We start from the raw sequence: 19,049 nt of genomic DNA on the forward strand, positions 1-19,049 counted from the left end.
GATGGTCGAGTGGTTAAGGGGTCCTGTACGCCAGTTGCAGAGTGCTCCTGGCAGTAGGGGTTCGAGTCACTTCTGGGGTGTGAGTTTTCAGCTGCATATATGCCTGGGGACCATACAGGCTTGTTCGCACATGTATACATATATATAAACGCATATTTACACACAGCCAGAAGCACTTACAGGCATTCGTATAAAAGCATATGTGTTTGCATATTTTTACAATGCAATTTTCCTTGGTTGCATTTAATTGCATTTCAAAATTAAAAATTTTCAAACGCGATACATTCCATCGCGAGATGTTCCAATTTCAGAGCTTATCAGAACTAGGAAAGAGTGATATACAGAACGATGATTTGCGTGTTTATTTTGACCATTTGTATATGATGAATAACTATATGTCTGAGGGACTTGAGGGTCAGCTTTGGTTGGATAGTGAAGACAGGGTCCTTACCTTGCGATGATTTCAAGGGTTCAACGTCCCCGCGGCCCAGTCCCCAACCATGATTCCTAGTTGCTGGACATGTCAACCAGGCTGGTGGACGCGGCTGCTTGCAGCTTGACGTATGCGTCACAGCCTGGTTGATCTGGTATCCTGATCCTAATCTACCCTAGGTCTATTTTCAGATCTTGAAGAAGTTGTAGAAGATGGGGTACTAAATGATTTGGGAAATAGCAGGGGCTGAAGCCATAATTTAAAAAATAACATACCAAGAATGTGACTTACACTGAAACATTTTTATTCGTTATCCTGCGAAAAGAACTAGTTAAAAAAAAAGCTAAAGCTTGCATTTCCTAGCCTTAGGAAGGTTTTTTTCCAAGCTTGGTGAGGCTTGACTTCAGATTACTGAACGTGGTGATTTATAACTCCTGCGAAGTAACATTAAACCTGACATTGAAAATCTAATAATAAAATCAAGCTCATTCATTATATTAAAAGAACTGACGAGAAGGGGATTTAAGTGTACAGTTCCCACCATTAACACGGATATTTGTACAATTTAAATGACCTTCAGACTCTATGAATCTGGTGTATCGGAACTGGAATAAATGTTCATGTATATTAATGCTTCTGTTATATTTGTGTTTTTATTAGCATTTACTTTATTGGGTCGCCTTCAATAGGATTGTAAATACTGATTTTTTTTACAGCGGTTAAGGGCAGTTTTACAGCGGTTTAGATCGATTTTACAGCGGTTAAGACCGGTGTTACAGCGGTTAAGAGCGATTTACAATGATTAAGAGCGGTTTACAGGGGTTAAGAGCAGTTTACAGCGTTTTTGATATCCGTGACGAAGTCTGGAGATCGGGAAGCCAAACTTACGGAATCTGGATTGGTTTTCATAAGTGCAGAGTTGATCACCCCAAGTTAGGGTTTATAAGCGGGTCGTAATAACGCAACTAAAGGTACAAAATGGAGGCACTGAAGATGAGCTTACAGACCCATGGGGGAGAAAGAACAAATTTGAAAATCAATTAGTTGAATTTCTAGCACGACTCTTCTCTTGTATTTTCTCCTCTTGCGATGAAAGATTAACAAATAACTCACCAAGATACATTTGAAATTTATTTTGGGCTTTAGGCATACTAGAAGGGATTCAACTATAAACACACCATGTTGTACAAGATGTTTCAAAGTCATGTTGGTTTCTAGCCAGCATGTAAGGTGGAAGTTGTCTTCATCTCGATTATTTGCAGTACTCAGAAAATATGTCTCTGGTTCATGGCACAGGCGGCTGCCTGGATGTGCTATGGGGATGTCAAGTGAAGTTCAGAGCCGATAAATTTTACCAACCATCATTCGAACAGTGTTAGCCACTGGCAGGATGGTGACAAGCGACTCAACATCCCGAGATCTCACACCCGATGCCTGGGATTCTCGAAATTAGTTGACAAACTCCGCAGGAAACTATGGCTGAGAGTGCATGACACGTACGGATTCAGCAGACTGTTGAGTCGCCTGACAAGTCTGTATCTGGGTATACGAATCAGGCAAGGAGATCGTACGAAGCGGGTTTAAAGGCCTTGACAGTCCCATAGGCATCTTGTGTCAGATCTGGATGCTGAGTCGTTGTTCACCAATCATCTTCTCCATAACTCCATGTCCACTGACACTGGATTAATATTCCCGTTCATTTGTGGTGAAATGTGTTCCTCATATACGATACTTTCAACTTTAGGGGCACGCACGTCAGCTTGAGAACCCTGCAAAGTTAGCTCGATTGAAATACTCTTAAAAATATGTATATATTTTGGAGTGGATTTCGTGATATGAGAACATTAAATGTTCTCAGGTAACAGGTTACGTTAGTTGAAAAGGTTTATATATATATATATATATATATATATATATATATATATATATATATATATATATATATATATATTGGCATATTTATGTTGTAAGCCTATTTAATTGATATGAATAAACAGTTAAACTTTTTCAGGATAAAATCTTTTGACATTCCTTGTTTACAGCTAATTTTTAACACTTGCTCGTGTTCACAATCTTGCTTGGGACATTGTGTAATGTTTGCATTAATGTCTAAATGTATCTAAACTAAACTAAAAGTAATGAATAATGTCTCTAAATGTCCATTTACATTTAATCCACAGGAGCATTTACTGACCATCCAGCAAGTCTTCATTAACCTGCTTGATACCTGGTTGATGGGGTTCTGGGAGTTCTTCTACTCCCCAAGTTTGGCCCGAGGCCAGGCTTGTCTTGTGAGAGTTTGGTTCACCAGGCTGTTGCTTGGAGCGGCCCGCAGGCCCACATTAGTCCAGGACTAATGAATATTTTCAGTGTATAGACATCGGGAAGTAGTACACCTCTGTGTATCTACTTGGGATTGGATATAGGGTTGGATACCAAATAGTTACGTGATTATCGGGGAAGTGTAAGGGTCTATATCAGTATATTCATGCTGAATATGCAGTATATTCTGTACTGTAGAATATATTACCATTTCAGCCCAATCTTGAATTCGCTTGCTAAAATTTATTGTAATGCGAACCTATAATTATTCGAATTTGTACGGTTTATGACTGATTTATACAAGTCGCACGAATCTAAATATATATTATATTTGATTATTGTGTACGAAAATGCCACGTATGTGTTTTACATCACGGTGTATTTATATACAATTATTATGTATTTTACGCTGCACACGAGGGATATATTCACACTCTTCTCGGTGTGTAAATAATGAGTTTACTTTAGTTCGGGACAATATGTAAAACTAGAGGATACTTGATTGTTGGTCAGTAAGCTAGTGTGTCCCTAATCATGAACAAATCCACATGGGCCGTGACGAGAATTCGAACCTGCGTCCGGGAGCATCCCAGACGCTGCCTTAAGGTGAAATGTTCATTTGATACATCACGTTATTGTGATTTCGGTGTGTAGTGTGTCCTCAATAACCCTCTCGTGATTGATTGGCCTTAAGCACACTTCATACCAAAGTTACGTTGACGCGCATATTTCGGTCATAAAATACAAACTTTTTTTAACCAAATTATTAAAATTATTGTATTTTCCATATCTTTTATTTGTATTTTTTTTTTGTTTGGCAAAAAAAGTACACTCATAGAGTATACCAAAAATAGATCTTGTAGCGTTTCGAATAAGGATTAAAAATCTAAGCAGAGAAAGTACAATAAATACATTCAAGAGAATTAGGAAAGTTTTGAAAATAACATTTGACTTACTTACCAATGTTATTTTCATTAGAGTTGTGCTTCTTGTTCCAGGTTAACTATTAAAACTCTACGTAAACTCCAGTCTGAAAGCTGATCTTGGAACTTCAAATCCATTAAAATGTTTGAGCATTTTCGTATTGACAAATGATTATCGTCGGAAAAAAAATAAAGAAATGCATGTTATCGGTTGGCTTCCAAATTTATTTTCATTATTAATTAATAAATCAATGCACATTGTATACATCAAGTATTTATTACGTGACGACTGTGATGCAAATGGAGAGCTCACGCGGCAGGCTACAAGTCCCGCAGAACGCGACAAAGCTTGGAATTCCGGTTGTGTTGCGCACTGAAATTTCATTTGGTGGCATGTCAGTTTATTCACATAGTGAACTAGGGAGAGGGGTTTCATCCAATCCATTGTGCGAATATTCGGTGCTGGCTGCAGCACTCACTGGTGGGCTGGTGAGTGTTGCTGGTTGCGACTCTTACTGGCCCACCAATATCATAAAAATTTCTCTCAGCAATTGGCAATACTATGCCATCATATACACAGGTAATTATCATAGTCAGCAACACCTAGTATTAAATTGGTTGTATTTTCTGGAGGAATGAACCACCGCTTGTATATCTTGCCTCTCAACTCCTTAATCTATTGGTGTATATTGACCAAACCACACACTAGAAAGTAAAGGGACGACGACGTTTCAGTCCGTCCTGGACTATTCTCAAGTCGATTGTGGCCGTCCTTACAATCGACTTGAGAATGGTCCAGGACGGACCGAAACGTCGTCGTCCCTTCACATTCCAGTGTGTGGCTTGGTGAACATATTTCAGCCAGTTATTGTGACTCCTCGTCTGCATATTGGTGTATAGGTTCAAGAGACTGTTTGGTTCTGTGGAAAGCCACTGGTAATACTCCTCCTTTCTGAGGTCACTCATCTTACTGTGACTACTTTCTGTTGCAGAGGAATACCTTTAGGCACTGGAGTACCGTCCTTGTCACTCCTGTCCGTTTTTTTCTATTTTGTGCAATCGTCTGTTGTGGGGTACTGTGTCGAAGGCTTTCTGACGTCAGACTAGAAATAAAAATGAATTTTGGAGAATTGATTTTTCAATTACCATCAACAGTGAAAAGAAATATAAGAAATATTGAGAAAATTCGTGTTAGAATTATTAATCTTACTTTTTCGGTTATATTTAATAATATATGTATATATATATATATATATATATATATATATATATATATATATATATATATATATATATATATATATATATATATATATATATATATATATATATATATATATATATATATATATATATATATATAAACTGTATTTTCCCTCACGCATAGGAAGGATGAATATTGACAAAAAAATCTCCTTTCCTTAATAGCAACAATATTTTACAAAGGCTATCAAATTAAAAAATAACCATAAAAACCCTCTGATTTAATGACTGTGTTGAATACTGCGGCCAACAATCCCTACAGGCTGGGGGGAGGGAGGTTGGGGGAGGTGAGATGCAACACGCACACCGTCAACAGACAACCGAGAGGCTGCCCAAATTACAATATTCCCCCTCCCATGGGCGATTAATCTCCGTCAGGGAGGGGTAGGTAGGTAGGTCGGGACAGGCAGCAGTGCAGGCGGCCAACACAACACTCTCAGCGGCTCCGGTATCATCCGGGGGCCAAGGAGACGAGGTGGTCAGGGTTTTTCTCGTGAATATCTGGGTTTTTGGCCTGTAAACAGGTTAAATATAATCTAGAATAGTAGGGTTGATTTGCTTTAAAGATGCTCTAGTGTGTGTGTGTGTTCAAAGGGTATTCTAGAGTTTGTGTGTTCTGAGGGTGCTCTAGTGTGTGTGTGTGTTCTGAGGGCTCTCTAGTGTGTGTGTGTTCTGAGGGTTCCCTAGTGTGTGTGTGTTCTGAGGGTTCTCTAGTGTGTGTGTATGTTCTGAGGGGGCTCTAGTGTGTGTGTGTTCTAAGGGTACTCTAGAGTTTGTGTTCTGAGGGTGCTCTAGTGTGTGTGTGTTCTAAGGGTACTCTAGAGTTTGTGTGTTCTGAGGGTGCTCTAGTGTGTGTGTGTTCTAAGGGTACTCTAGAGTTTGTGTTTTCTGAGGGTGCTCTAGTGTTTATGTGCCTGACTCATTGCTCGAACAAGCTGGGCTCAATTTAAGTCAATATTGTATGTATGTAAATCACCCCAATAATGTTATTTTTCAAGTGAGAGAAGACGGTATCATCTTACCTTGACTATCGTCTACTTGCTCCTAGCAGAGACATCGAAGTGAAACCTGAAGAAGAAGAAAGAAGATGGTTTCATCTCTGAAAGTTGGTATTTACATCACATAGTCAGTCAAACAGCGGTCAACAATGCCTGTCAATCATTAAATCAGATCATAATTCGTCAAAACAGACAGGCACCCACGTTTGGATGTCAGAGCCAGGCAGCTGTCGAATTAGTGTTCCGGACGGGAAGTCTGACTGTGGACCCACAGCCTCATGGCTCATTCCGGAGATTGTTGCCTGGGGACTCTATGTGGGACCCTGGGGATGGTGGAGGTGACGAGACGGACTAGACGAATGACAGAGAGAGAGAGAGAGAGAGAGAGAGAGAGAGAGAGAGAGAGAGAGAGAGAGAGAGAGAGAGAGAGAGAGAGAGAGAGAGAAATTGAGATGGAGCACGAGAGAGAGAGAAACTGAGCGGAGCACGAGAGAGAGAGAGAGAGAGAGAGAGAGAGAGAGAGAGAGAGAGAGAGAGAGAGAGAGAGAGAGAGAGAGAGAGAGAAGAGAGAGAGAGAGAGAGAGAGAGGGAGAGAGACTAACAACCTCAAGGTTTGTAACACTAAATAAAGCAGAAAGATTCCCACCCGAACCAGAAGAATTAACAGGCAGAATTTTAATATATGTATTCCCTAGAACACAGATGAGATAATAATACTAACTTTTGGAACATATTAGAGGGACTGGTTCCAAAAATACACTCGAAAATAACACATGAGGCTAGAGGGCATGGCAGGAAATGCAAAATAGACTCGCTGAGTAGTAGGGGAACAGTAAGAAGGCTGAAAGAGAACTCTATCCACATCAAAAGCCCAAGATTTTCAACACACTCCCTCAAATCATAAAAGGAATAAACTTGATATATACATATAAAGGATACCTGATCAACCTGGCTGGTATTCGTACGTCAGGCTGCGAACACGAACAAATATAGAGAAAAACCAGAAATGTACTACAAGAAAGGTCCCAGATCTGAACCCTCAGTTGCACCGAAAGGCTGCAAGAACTCAACTTCACACCTTTGGAAGAGAGTAGGAACAGGTGAGATATGACAACAACATAGAGTGAAGAAAACTGACATAATGGACAAGAAGACAAAGGTAAAAGTTTTAAAAGGAAGGAGGAGAGGACACAGGAAGATCGGGTAGCGAAGATAAGCTTGGGGGCTGACAGACGACAGTCAGTGTCAAAGTTACAAGCAAGTGGAATGTTGGCTTTCAAGAGGGAATTATCGAGGCAGTCTCAAGAATGGAGGTGAAGAGAAGCATGAGTGGTGAAAGCAATTGCATTTTCTGACCAGTGGATGGAAAAGCTTGGGTTGGGAGCTGATGCTTGACCCGGTAAGTGCGCACACACACACACACACACACACACACACACACACACAAACAAACAAACACACACACATTTCCGGGTCTGGTAGCTGAGTGGACAGCGCGCGGGACTCGTAATCCGGTGACCGGGTTCGATGCCCGGCGCCGGCAGAAAAAAATGGGCAGAGTTTCCTTCACCCTGATGCCTTTGTTACCTAGCAGTAAATAGGTACCTAGGAGGTTGACAGCTGCTACGGGCTGCTTCTAGTGTGTGTGTTTGTGTGTATGTGTGTAAAAAAAAATAGTTAGTAGTTAGTAACAGTTGATTGATTGACAGTACAGAGGCTGGCCGAAAGAGCAGAGCTAAACCCCCGCAAGCCCAACTAGGTGAATACAACTAGGTGAATACAACTAGGTGAATACAGCTAGGTGAATACAACTAGGTGAATACAGCTAGGTGAATACAACTAGGTGAATACAGCTAGGTGAATACAGCTAGGTGAATACAGCTAGGTGAATACACCCAGTCAGCCAGCCAGCAGGTGCGTTCTGTGATATTCAGGAATACATAAACAAGAAAGTATTGGAATGTATGGAGAATATGAAGGAAATCGAGGAGAGGGAGAAGCGAAACGTGGCTGAAATTGTCAGGTTACAATGATATATTACATTATTAAGTGGAAATTCCCAGAGACGAAAAAGAAAGGGAGTAAGATAATTAAACAGGATTAAAAACAGGATTCGATCAGCAAGTGTAAGGGGGACATAGGATAGGAATCAGATAAGCAGAAGGCGTCAGAGATGATGTGAAGGGAGAACGATGAACGTGTAGGAAAGACAAAATGTCATTAACTGAAGAATCTCAAGGAAATAAAACTGGAAATTGTAAAAATAAATAAAGAAGGAGAAAACTTGGCGATGCAGAAGAAAGGGAGAACACTTAAGGAGTAAAGAGAAAGAGAACTTCAAGTTGGCTGGGAAAAGTTGAGGATGATACAAAAGGCTGAAAACACATACCCAAAAATATTTGGATGGGGAAACAAAGCATCAGTAAAAGTGAAAGGTTTGAAAGTAGTGACAAAAGGAAGTACGGATTATAAGTATTTCACACAACGGAAAACAGAAGTAGATAAAAACAGAAATAGATGAAAACAGAAATAGATAAAAACAGAACCAAACAGAATGTCTAACCTAAGCTTGAAACAGACTCTGAGAACTACTGTACGATCTGAAAATACAAGAGAGGATGCACTCACGTAGTCTAATTATATATTGAGTAAAGAGATACCTGTTACTATAATATTCTCTCAACAATAATAAACAGCAGGATCCCTCAGGGGCTGATGTTAACCCTCATATAATTTTCGGTACAGTGTAATTAGTGTAATTTAGTGTAATTTATTTTCAATTTTAGTGTAATTAAGTGTAATTTCAGTTACACACCAGAGTTTTCCCCACACACACTGCTGCTGCCCGGTGGTGCTAAGGAACTTGCTAACGTAACAGTGAATCAGGAAATCACCAGTGGTTTTCATGCCAGGTAAAGTGATTGTGGCTCTGAGTTTGATATTCATCAATTGTACAAAGAAATTTAGGCATGCCAATATTATATGATTTTTTTTTTAAGCCGTATTCAAGAGGAATGATAGATACACTTGATAGATGCATCCTCTCAGACATAGGTTCGAGCCCTCGTTACAGACCTTGTGGATTTGTTCGAATGATAGATACATGTAATTCTAAGGAAATCAACACTTTACAGAAGACGCTTATTCTTATTTTATTATTTATTTACATATATAGAAGAATGATACATTGGGTTTATGAGAGTACATAGCAATGATGTTTTTACATTCATGTAAAGCCACTAACACGCATAGCATTTCGGGCAGAAACGCTTGCCCGAAACACTTGCTGCAGCCTTCTAAGGTGAAGTTATTTAACTCTACCAATAATACGTTTTTGAGGAATTCTACAATGTTTTTTTTATTATTTTGGCTGTTAACCGCGAGGGTCCAGTAAAACATCTCACAAAGCACCTTGCAGCGTCCTGACTTTAGGTCAGATTTGAATAAGCATATGATTGTTGACATAGTGGTTAAACTTACTTGGAGCTACAGTAACGAAACCTTTCGTTGGCTGGGACAATTGCTTGACCAGGCTGGAACGAAAACTTTCGTCGGCTTGGACCATAGCTTGTTTTCGTCAGACGAAACAGTGCCGACAGAGCCCATCATTCACCATTCAAATGAGTTCTTAAGTGTAAGGAGCAAGTGAAATGAGCTAAGAGTGAAAAGTGAAATGAAATGGAAGTGAAATGAGTTACAATCCGATATCTTCCTTTATAATGTATAACTTTGCTAGGCAAGAAGGTTGTTTACATCATGGGCTTTAATGCCCTACGAGCCTCTGGAAGAGTAATTAGACCACAACAATTGCTTGCTAGCCAACCGGCAAGTGTACTTGGGAAATGAGCGTAGTCCAGTACTTAGGTGAACTCTCGGTGTATATTCATTGATGTAGAGGACTCAACTCTCAGTGTATACACGTTGATATGAGGGAATTCAACTCCCTCATATAGTATATATATGTACATAGTGTATATACACCGATGAAAGGGTTCACTTCTGTCTATATACACTGATGTAGGGTGTTCAGCTCTGTGTATATTCACTGATGTAAGGGGTTCAACTCCCAGTGTATATATCCCCTGATCTAAGAAATTCTTGATTCAATGAAGAATGTTACAAGCCTCTGGAACATATTCATTAAAATAGTTCTTTTATGTTCGCAGATGTTTAGTACTTTTCACACTTGTGTGGAACGTACTAAACATCTGCTCTTTCACTTGTATGAAACGTACTAAAAACACAAGTGAAACGTACTGCGTTTCACTTGTGTGAAACGTACTAAACATCTATTTGCTTGTGAAGCTGTATTTTATTTTTACACTATTCCATAACAACCAAATACAAATTTTCCATTGTTTTACCTTTGTCACACGCCTGTCTGTGCTTGACACTGTCATGACAAATGCAGCATATCAGGTTTTCCGCCTGATCTAATTAACATTTCCATGAACCTATTTTAATATATAATATTAGAAAAGATAGTATATAATATAATATAGTATATAACATTCTAATATAAAATATTAGAACATATATATATTTATAATATATAATATTTGAACATATATTTAATTTTAATAAACAATGTTAGAACATATGATATATATCTAGAAAAAGCTGTTTGAATTAACATGTTAACATTAATGAATACGTCTCTTTGGCTTAGGTTACCACTAGGCAGATCCTACCCTGAGGACAGCAGATATAATGCACATATTAACAGACTCCAGATATGCTAGTAAAATGGCTTTTCATAGAGAACTATTCAGACTGGTACCAAACATTCTAAATGATAATGCATTCAAGTACTTCTCATTATTTTTTCATGTTTTAATCATTCATAATCTCCACTGTCTCGTTCAGACTCGTCCGCACTGCTTCATTGTCTCGTTCATTCATCCTGTAAACTATGTACTATGAACCTTTTCGAATCCTTCGATTGCTACCGTTGTTCTACCTCCTCTATCCATCGATCGTAGTTCGTGCAGGAGAGGCGTTCAATCCTGCAGTCACCTGCCCCAGCGAGGTCGATCCTGATCATCACTGAGACGACCCACTGTCTTCTAGTTCATATCCAAAAATTATATCCTTGAAAACTATTCGATATCCCAGCCGATAGAGCTTTGGCTTCACACGCATGGGGGGGGGGGATATCATAATTCGAGTCTCCTACAGCCCAGGAGTATAGAATAGTTTTCTTTCTATTAAAAAATCAACAGGAGCTTTTTTTTTCGTCTACTCACGTGCGTTTATATTGAAAAGCAATATTGCTAGATTGGCAGGTTAGTGTGGATGACCAGACCGCCAGTTTAGACGTAAAAGCATTAGATACGTGTAAACGCTCGAACTAAAACTGTCAGTGCCAGATTCGGGGTTTTTATTGCCGATGTCCCCCAGTTACGTTCAGTTAACTGGACCGTGAAATTTCTGATTGGTAAACGAAAGGACAGTTTTCCCCCGTTTCTAACTATTAGGGAAGATCAGTGTCTCTTTCTATTTTTACCGTTCATTGCTTTTTCTTGTTTTTCTTTCTCTTGTCTGTATGTTTACATCGTTCCTTTACATCGTGTTCCTTTCCCATGTGCTCTTCTTTTCCATGTCCTTATCGTGATCCCTTCCCAGTGCTATATAGTCGTAATGGCTTGGCGCTTTTTCCTGATAGTTCCCATTCCTTTCCATTTTATGTTCCCTCTCATGTTCAATTCCCATGTTCTCTCTAGGACATGTAACGGCCGCAAAAGTAATATATATAAGCAATCTTCATTCGCTCATATAGAAATATGATGTTACTCCTATACTTGTATTGTTACTAACAATACCTGTTACTCCTACCACCTCTATTTTTAATTGTATGCTCCATTGTACATGATTGGTACAATAAAGTATACCATTGATTATAGTATACTACTTGATTACAAATTATGTGACAGTGCCATATTACCATTACAAATGAAATGAAAAGCAAAGTAATGGAATTAAAAAATGGATATCACAAACCAACTTGATCGCTATCGGAAATCAAACAACTCAGGAAATTCCACTGTTTGACTCGTGGTCAGGATGCAGCAGGCATTCTCCCTCTGAACTGCGATACTGAAGCGCTGGAACGAGAAACTTGTCGCTCTTTGGTCTTTTGTGACCCAAATTAGTTTGTTGCCCAGTTCTTTCAAGTACTTCAAAGCACATTTGCGCCATGAACCAAAGATTTCCGAACCAACTGGCACAAAATTTGATGGTTTTCTGCGTTTCCCCGAAAGAAGCAGCGCCACCTCCCTGTAGTGGGAGGTGGCGCTGCTTCTACACATTAAGCAAGATGTGTAGTCCCACACCTCTTGCTTGTCCATCTTTCCAGGGTGAAGAATGATGACCCCATCTGGACGCTGCTGTGAGTCGTTAGGTCATGTGTGGTTCTCTTTGTGCTCTGGTAATGAGCTGCGGCGAGGCTCTTCTTGATGATGTCTGTCATTCCTTCGTGTCATGCAATCTTGCCGTGTGGTTTACGACATACCAGACCATGTTGATCATATTGGTCTGTCGTCACAACTTGCGCAGATAAACCAGTGTTCGGTGAGAATGGCGGCAACAAGGCGGCGAAAGGCTATATTCCAATACTAAGAGCGTCGTTATTAAAGCAAGTTCCCAGAGTCGCATTGGGTTACAGTAAATCAAATATCTCTTCTTTCTCTTCCTCACCTCTTTCTCCCTCACTTCTCTCTCTCTCTCCCTCACCTCCAGTAAGCAGCGGGGTTCTGGTTCCCTTCTCATACCATCCTCATCTGCACGTGAGGGCGGTGTAAGTGCCATCTACCCGCGACAAAACCCACATTTTCCGAGCAATCTGCGGAGAAGGAAGCAGGAATTGAGAAGGCGTTCGGCAGAGTAAGGAGCCTAGAGAATTGTGGAGCGGGAGATGATTGTAATGTGGATTGTGGGGATTGTAGATGATGGTTGGGATTTTGAAGACGTAGGTGGGGGATTTTTGTGGATATAGTAGGGATTGTGATGGTAGAGAATGTGTATATCGGTGCGGTTTGTCGATGTTTATGGGGATTGTGACCATCAGTTGGGATTGTAGACATTGGTGGAGATTGTGGAGGTAAGTGTAGAATGCTGACATCAGTGCGAATTGTGGAACACGGTGGGAATCGTGGACGTGAGTGGTGATTGTGGACAATGATGGAGATTTGCGGACTTAGGCAAAGATTGTGAACGTCGGTCGAAATTGTGACTCTATGGAGATTGTGAACGTTAGTGGGAATTGTGAACGATGCTGCGGAGTATTGATCTGGATATATGAATACATGGATGTCGACAGAACCAGGAGATTGTGAATATTGATGAGGGTTGAAGCGGGGATTGTGAGCTTGGTGAAGAGAATTGTGCTCGATGGTCCGGGATGGAGAAGCAGTATATTGCGTGCGAGGGAAGTCGTCGAAGCGGCGGATTGCTTATGTTGATCACATTCCTCTTAAGAATGGAGGCGAGAGCTCAAGATTGAAAGCTGCAACGAAGCCAAAATTATTGAGGAACTAGAAGAGCTGTGAGGTATTATATATTTATATAATATATATACATGATATATATATATATATAAATATATATATTTACGGGGGTTCGGAACTACTCATTTGGTAATCGTAAGCTAGCGCCCTAGCCCACTACACCACGACGTGTTCAAAAGCAATATGCAACCTGGGATTCCAGCTGAATTCAATAGGAGATCTGAAACTCCCAATCGGAGGCTGACTACTCCATGGAGTTGCTATCCAGCTGTTTTTATCTCTGGGATGAGGATATCACCGTCGGCATCTACCAACATATGCCTTCTAATTCTAACGTGAAGAGCTTCAATTTGCCCGAAACACTGTAGGTAACAGTGGCTTTAGGCATAATACATACATGTCGTAACTCGATTACCCAATATTCTTATTGTATAACACTTTGTATGAATGTTCTTTTTTAAATGAACGTTATATATGAAAATACATAATAATAATATAATGTATATATATAAATTTCTAGACCGTGCTTCCATTTTCTCACACAGGTCTGGAAAAGTTGGGTTGAACTCAGGCATGGTGTTGAAGAAACTTTTTCTCCTTGGTGCTATTAATGTTCAGATCTGTCTTCCCGCTCTTGTCTCTTTTATCGTATTTGGCCTTTGCTGCTTTCATCGGTGTTTGGCTATTTGTCTTTCCTTTCCTAAGAGAGACATACAGAACCAACACACACACACACACACACACACACACACACACACACACACACACACACACACACATACATTTCCGAGTCTGGTAGCAGAGCGGACAGCGCTCAGGACTCGTAATTATGTGGCCCGGGTTCGATTCCGAACCAAGCAGAAACAAATGGGCAAAGTTTCTTTCACCCTGATACCCCTGTTAACTAGCAGTAAATAGATACCTGGGAGCTAGACAGCTGTTACGGAGCTGCTTCCTGGGTGTGTGAGTGTGTGGGGAAACAATTTGTGGTTAGTTACAGTTGATTAACAGTTGAGAGGCGGGCCGAAGGGCCAGAGCTCAACCCCCCGCTAGAACAACTAAGTGAATACAACTCGGTGAATACAAAAGAAAGAGATGAAAAAAACAGTTAAGGGAACAGGAAATTAACAAAATTAGTGGGAAAAAGGAAGAGACATTAGACAGTGTATACCGGCTATTCAGCCCAAGGCGCACGAGAGTTGCCAGGCAGTTAGAAGAAAGTAAAGGTTAAACAAATATTTACGAAAGTAGACCTTATGCACTAAACTGAAGGCTACTCTCACCAACATGTGTGTGCTTTTCCCGGGGTTTTCCTTGTGGCGTTCCTGAGTTAAAGCCTCGTACCGTAGAGGGTATTAGCGAAGTAATGACATATTAGAGGAACTTATCAGAAGCACAAATCTAGATAAACTCAATATACAATGTATATTAAATTACATTATTATTATTATTATTATTATTATTATATTCTACCACAGATGTGGCCAGATATTTACAATGCTAACCAACATATATTCATTTTCTTCTGTCCTTCATGGACAGAGTTAGAGATCTGTTGAACATATAATTCAGTGATTTATTGAACAATCAACCACAGAAATTAGTGGAAGGAAGGATGGCCTGCCTATTCCAGGAGTGTCAGATAATCTTTTTCTAGCTATGATATGGTTTGGTGTTGGGTTTAAGCCCAATAAGTCGCACTACGGTTATTACCGCCACATAAATATCCAACTTATTATAACAAGCAAGTACAATCTCGTCTGGAACATAATTCGTGGCAAAATTAGTCTCATTACACAGAGAGTAATCACACCATCGTTATATATCTATGAGCAACCCCGAAGGCGCCGAGACTTAAAAATCCCAGTGCATAGGTTCGAATCCTCTTCACAGCTGCTTCGGATTTGCTCACTAGTATCACTGTGTATACACTGGGAAGTGGGGACTTTCTCCCTGTATGTATACACCCCTTGCTGTTGTACTATCTTCTGGTGGTGACTGGTATACAGACTGGAAATAGAGGGCTCAGGGTAACTTAAAGGGAGGGGGGGGTAAGGGAAGGGAAGGGAAGGGAAGGGAAGGGAAGGGAAGGGAAGGGAAGGGAAGGGAAGGGAAGGGGGTCAGGATAAGGATTTTGGAAGGGACGGGGGAAAGGAATGGTGCCCAACCACTTGGACGGTCGAGGACTGAATTCCGACCTGCCAGAAAAGAGAGAGAGAGAGAGAGAGTCACAGCGAAGACAATAATCTAGATTTAATGCTTCAGTCATCAGATCCATAATCTTCCTAAATCATATTTTCATACGATGCCAAGCTAAAGATTGAATTCAAATAATATAACAAAAGATTTTGAGGTAGATCATAAGAAATCATAAGATCTGAAGATATTCTTCTGTAATCTGATAGGCGGAGTAGAATGCTCCGAATTGTTACCTATGTGAGAAAATAACAATCACATAAAACCTACATCTCGTTTATCACAAGAGACAGTCCACAAATGGGAGACTCAGAGGTTAGATTAAGATAATGTAACTTGTATCACTAAATGGATGAGCTGAAGATAAATACAAAGTGGACACACAAATCATTATTTACGTGGCGAAGAGGAGAACGAGAGGCTGAAACTAGCAGCGAATGGTGATGTGGGAAGTGTTGCTTTAATAGAGCGTAGTGGAGAACTCAGGTGAAGTTGGTGAGATTGATCTCCAACTTGCAGCTGTGGCAGCTACAAGTGTAGATGTGATACAACAGTCACTGGCAGAGATTCTAACCTACGGTAAAAGAGCATCAACCACTGGTAGGGATTCCATCCTATACTGCAAGAGCATCAAAAACTGGCAGGGATTCCATCCTATGCTGCCAGGGCATCAACCACTGGCAGGGATTCCATCCTATGCTGCATCCAATATCATAGAAATGCAGATAGCAATACTGGCATTTATAGTAACAATGTTCTCAAGATTTTTCAACTTGAGAACCAGCAAGACTAGCCTTCTAGCAAGACTTATCTTTCTAGTAAAACTTCTCAAGACTATCCCAACGTCATGGAGAGTTAGAAGCTGTCAACCACCACTCAGGGTGCTCATCTATAAAGACTAATGTTGGTTGTATAGTTCTCAAAATTCACTAATCCACCAACGATAATTCTTCCCTACGTTGATTCGCATGTCGGAATACATTCACTTAACGCATAAATACACGTGAACACACGTCATAAAGACCAAAAGAAAAGGTTTTGGTAATCATATAACTCCAGCTGTATTCAGCAGTTAACCTGACTGTAAAGTAGGACCTGATATAGTTGTTTCCTTATGGAAAATATCCGTCAAAGCCAATGAGATTCTAGGAATCAGGTTTCAAATGAGCACAAGATGTGTCAAGGCTCTTAACTTGCCTTTCATCACGAACATCACAATTTCCCAATGGACCCTAATCATAGTTTAAGAGAGAGACAGAGAGAGAGAGACAGAGCTAGAGAGGATGGGAGACTGCAGCAGATTGAGCACAGAATATTTACAGTAGGGTGGACAGAGCGTGTGGAGAAACAAATTGGAAGGGGCCGGCTATCCTCCAAAGGGACGAGGACGTGGGATGAGAAGATGAGATGAGACACATTACTGTCCTCAGGACAAGATCAGAGGCAACAGAGCTAACTTTACTGGCCCACTTATTGCTACCATGGAGGAAACAGTAAAGTGGAGGGCAAGCAGTATATATATATATATATATATATATATATATATATATATATATATATATATATATATATATATATATATATATATATATATATATATATATATATATATTCAATTCAACATGGATTGTCTAATCTACATTATTCTCACTCACTGTTGTGAACTTGTTTATACCATACTTTAAAATTAAATTTCTTTCTTTATTATGCACCCCATACCTATCCCCTGAGTGGTGGTGGAAAGGGTTACAGACCTGCCAGAATCACACATACTCATCATCCACAGCTCCACAGACCTGTCTTGAAAGCACTCACAAATGAACGTTCTATTGATCTGTAAGAATCACACTCACTCATCATTCACTATTCCACGTACCTATCTGACCCACTAACTCATCACAGAATGTTACACGGACCGGCTGAGACCACTCACTGTTCATGGGACCAGCATGACCCGCATTCACTCATCACCCAGTGCTCCTCACATAGGTCTGGATCACGTTGTCTTTGAACTCAAATCCCACGTATCAGGAAGCTTACCTCAACAGGATTTAGATTGCTCGGCAGCAAACCATCTCTTTGGGACAGTATTACCATAATGGTCTCAAGTTTGGAGTTGGGATGATCCCTGCTGCCCGGTTCTTTTATTCTGGCCTGCAAAACCCCACACATTATTATGCACATTTCTCAACCTTGAGTTATATTTCTCTAACTTTTCCTTGTTACGACTTGATAAGGATTCAACTCTTGAATATTCACCAAGAGTACACCTCTTGGTGAATAGGTCACACAATGAATAGGTCTTTAAGAGGCAACAAAGAGTGTATATTAAAATAATATATGAAAATATTAAGGGGAGAGGGAAAGAAGTACCCGGGCAGATATATATCCATAGTTGTATCTCCAGGTGAGTAGCAGTTAATTCTTCAGGCTCTCTGAATAGTATTTACAATGGCGTAGCTGGATGTATACTCAGATGGGGACTTAGAAAACTCTGAGGAGGGCACCTAGAGAACTCTAAGGGGGAGGGGGGCATGGTAAACTCTGAGAGAGACCTAGAGAACTCTGAAAGGGACCTAGCGATATACTCGGAGAAGTCTCGGTTTATTAATACGCAAAGAGTTCACTTTGGTCTTGAACCATGTTTAAGAGAAAGGTATATTTGCAGGCTGGCCAGTAAGCTCCTGTGATATCTTTAATAACCTTCCTGAGGTTGATAGGTCTTAAATCCCACAGCACCAAACCAAACCGTTTGTTTCTTTAAGCTCCACATAATGCCAGCGAGAACGTATGTGAATTCTTTCGTAAGTCTATGATTGTTTACCAGGAGAAAAGAAGCTAAGCAAACAGATCTCGCCCGATACACTGGCGGCCAAACTCACGATATATGAAGGAAAATGTTGTTAAAACATCTTCAATCGGCATTAGTTTTCTTTGGAGCTAAAGTTATGCACATCAGATCCCTTCAGGAATTTCACTTGTGTCGTGAATTCACCTAAAACCGTCAGGAAAGATTAACTAATGAAACATTATCTCTCTCTCCTTCCCTCTTGCTGCTGTTCCCAGCCTGGGATTCGAACGGGGCTCGCTCGCTCTCTCACTCCAGTTTGCCCTGAGCAGAATAATTTTATTTTTCTTAATGGTCGCACTCACGAAAAGCGTAATGGAACCTGAGTAGATTTTTAGGTTAATGGTTTCACACTCTTTGAAAAGTTATTCTGATTGTTTTAAAGGATAATGTGGAGGTACAGAGCCTAATGTTCAAGAAAGTGGTATAAAGTTTTAATGATGAGTTCTACTCTGTTTTATTGCATTATATATGTGTAATTATATATTAAATGTATTACATTATAATATGTAATATTATAATATATAGATATCATTATATAGCTTCAGAAAGCTTTTCAAT

At 40.0% G+C, this 19,049-nt stretch overlaps 1 protein-coding gene across 1 annotated transcript in view; it reads right to left on the reverse strand.

The window, feature by feature from the left end:
* LOC123772391 (transmembrane and immunoglobulin domain-containing protein 1) overlaps positions 1–19,049 on the reverse strand; it is a 138,592-nt gene that overhangs the window by 77,650 nt on the left and 41,893 nt on the right. The window contains exon 2 of the mRNA XM_045765493.2: positions 5,964–6,009. The gene's annotated coding sequence lies outside the window, so the exon portion shown is untranslated. The remainder of the gene's footprint in view (positions 1–5,963; positions 6,010–19,049) is intronic.

This window comes from Procambarus clarkii, chromosome 17, assembly GCF_040958095.1.
Source record: "Procambarus clarkii isolate CNS0578487 chromosome 17, FALCON_Pclarkii_2.0, whole genome shotgun sequence".
NCBI classification, from domain to species: Eukaryota; Metazoa; Arthropoda; class Malacostraca; order Decapoda; family Cambaridae; genus Procambarus; species Procambarus clarkii.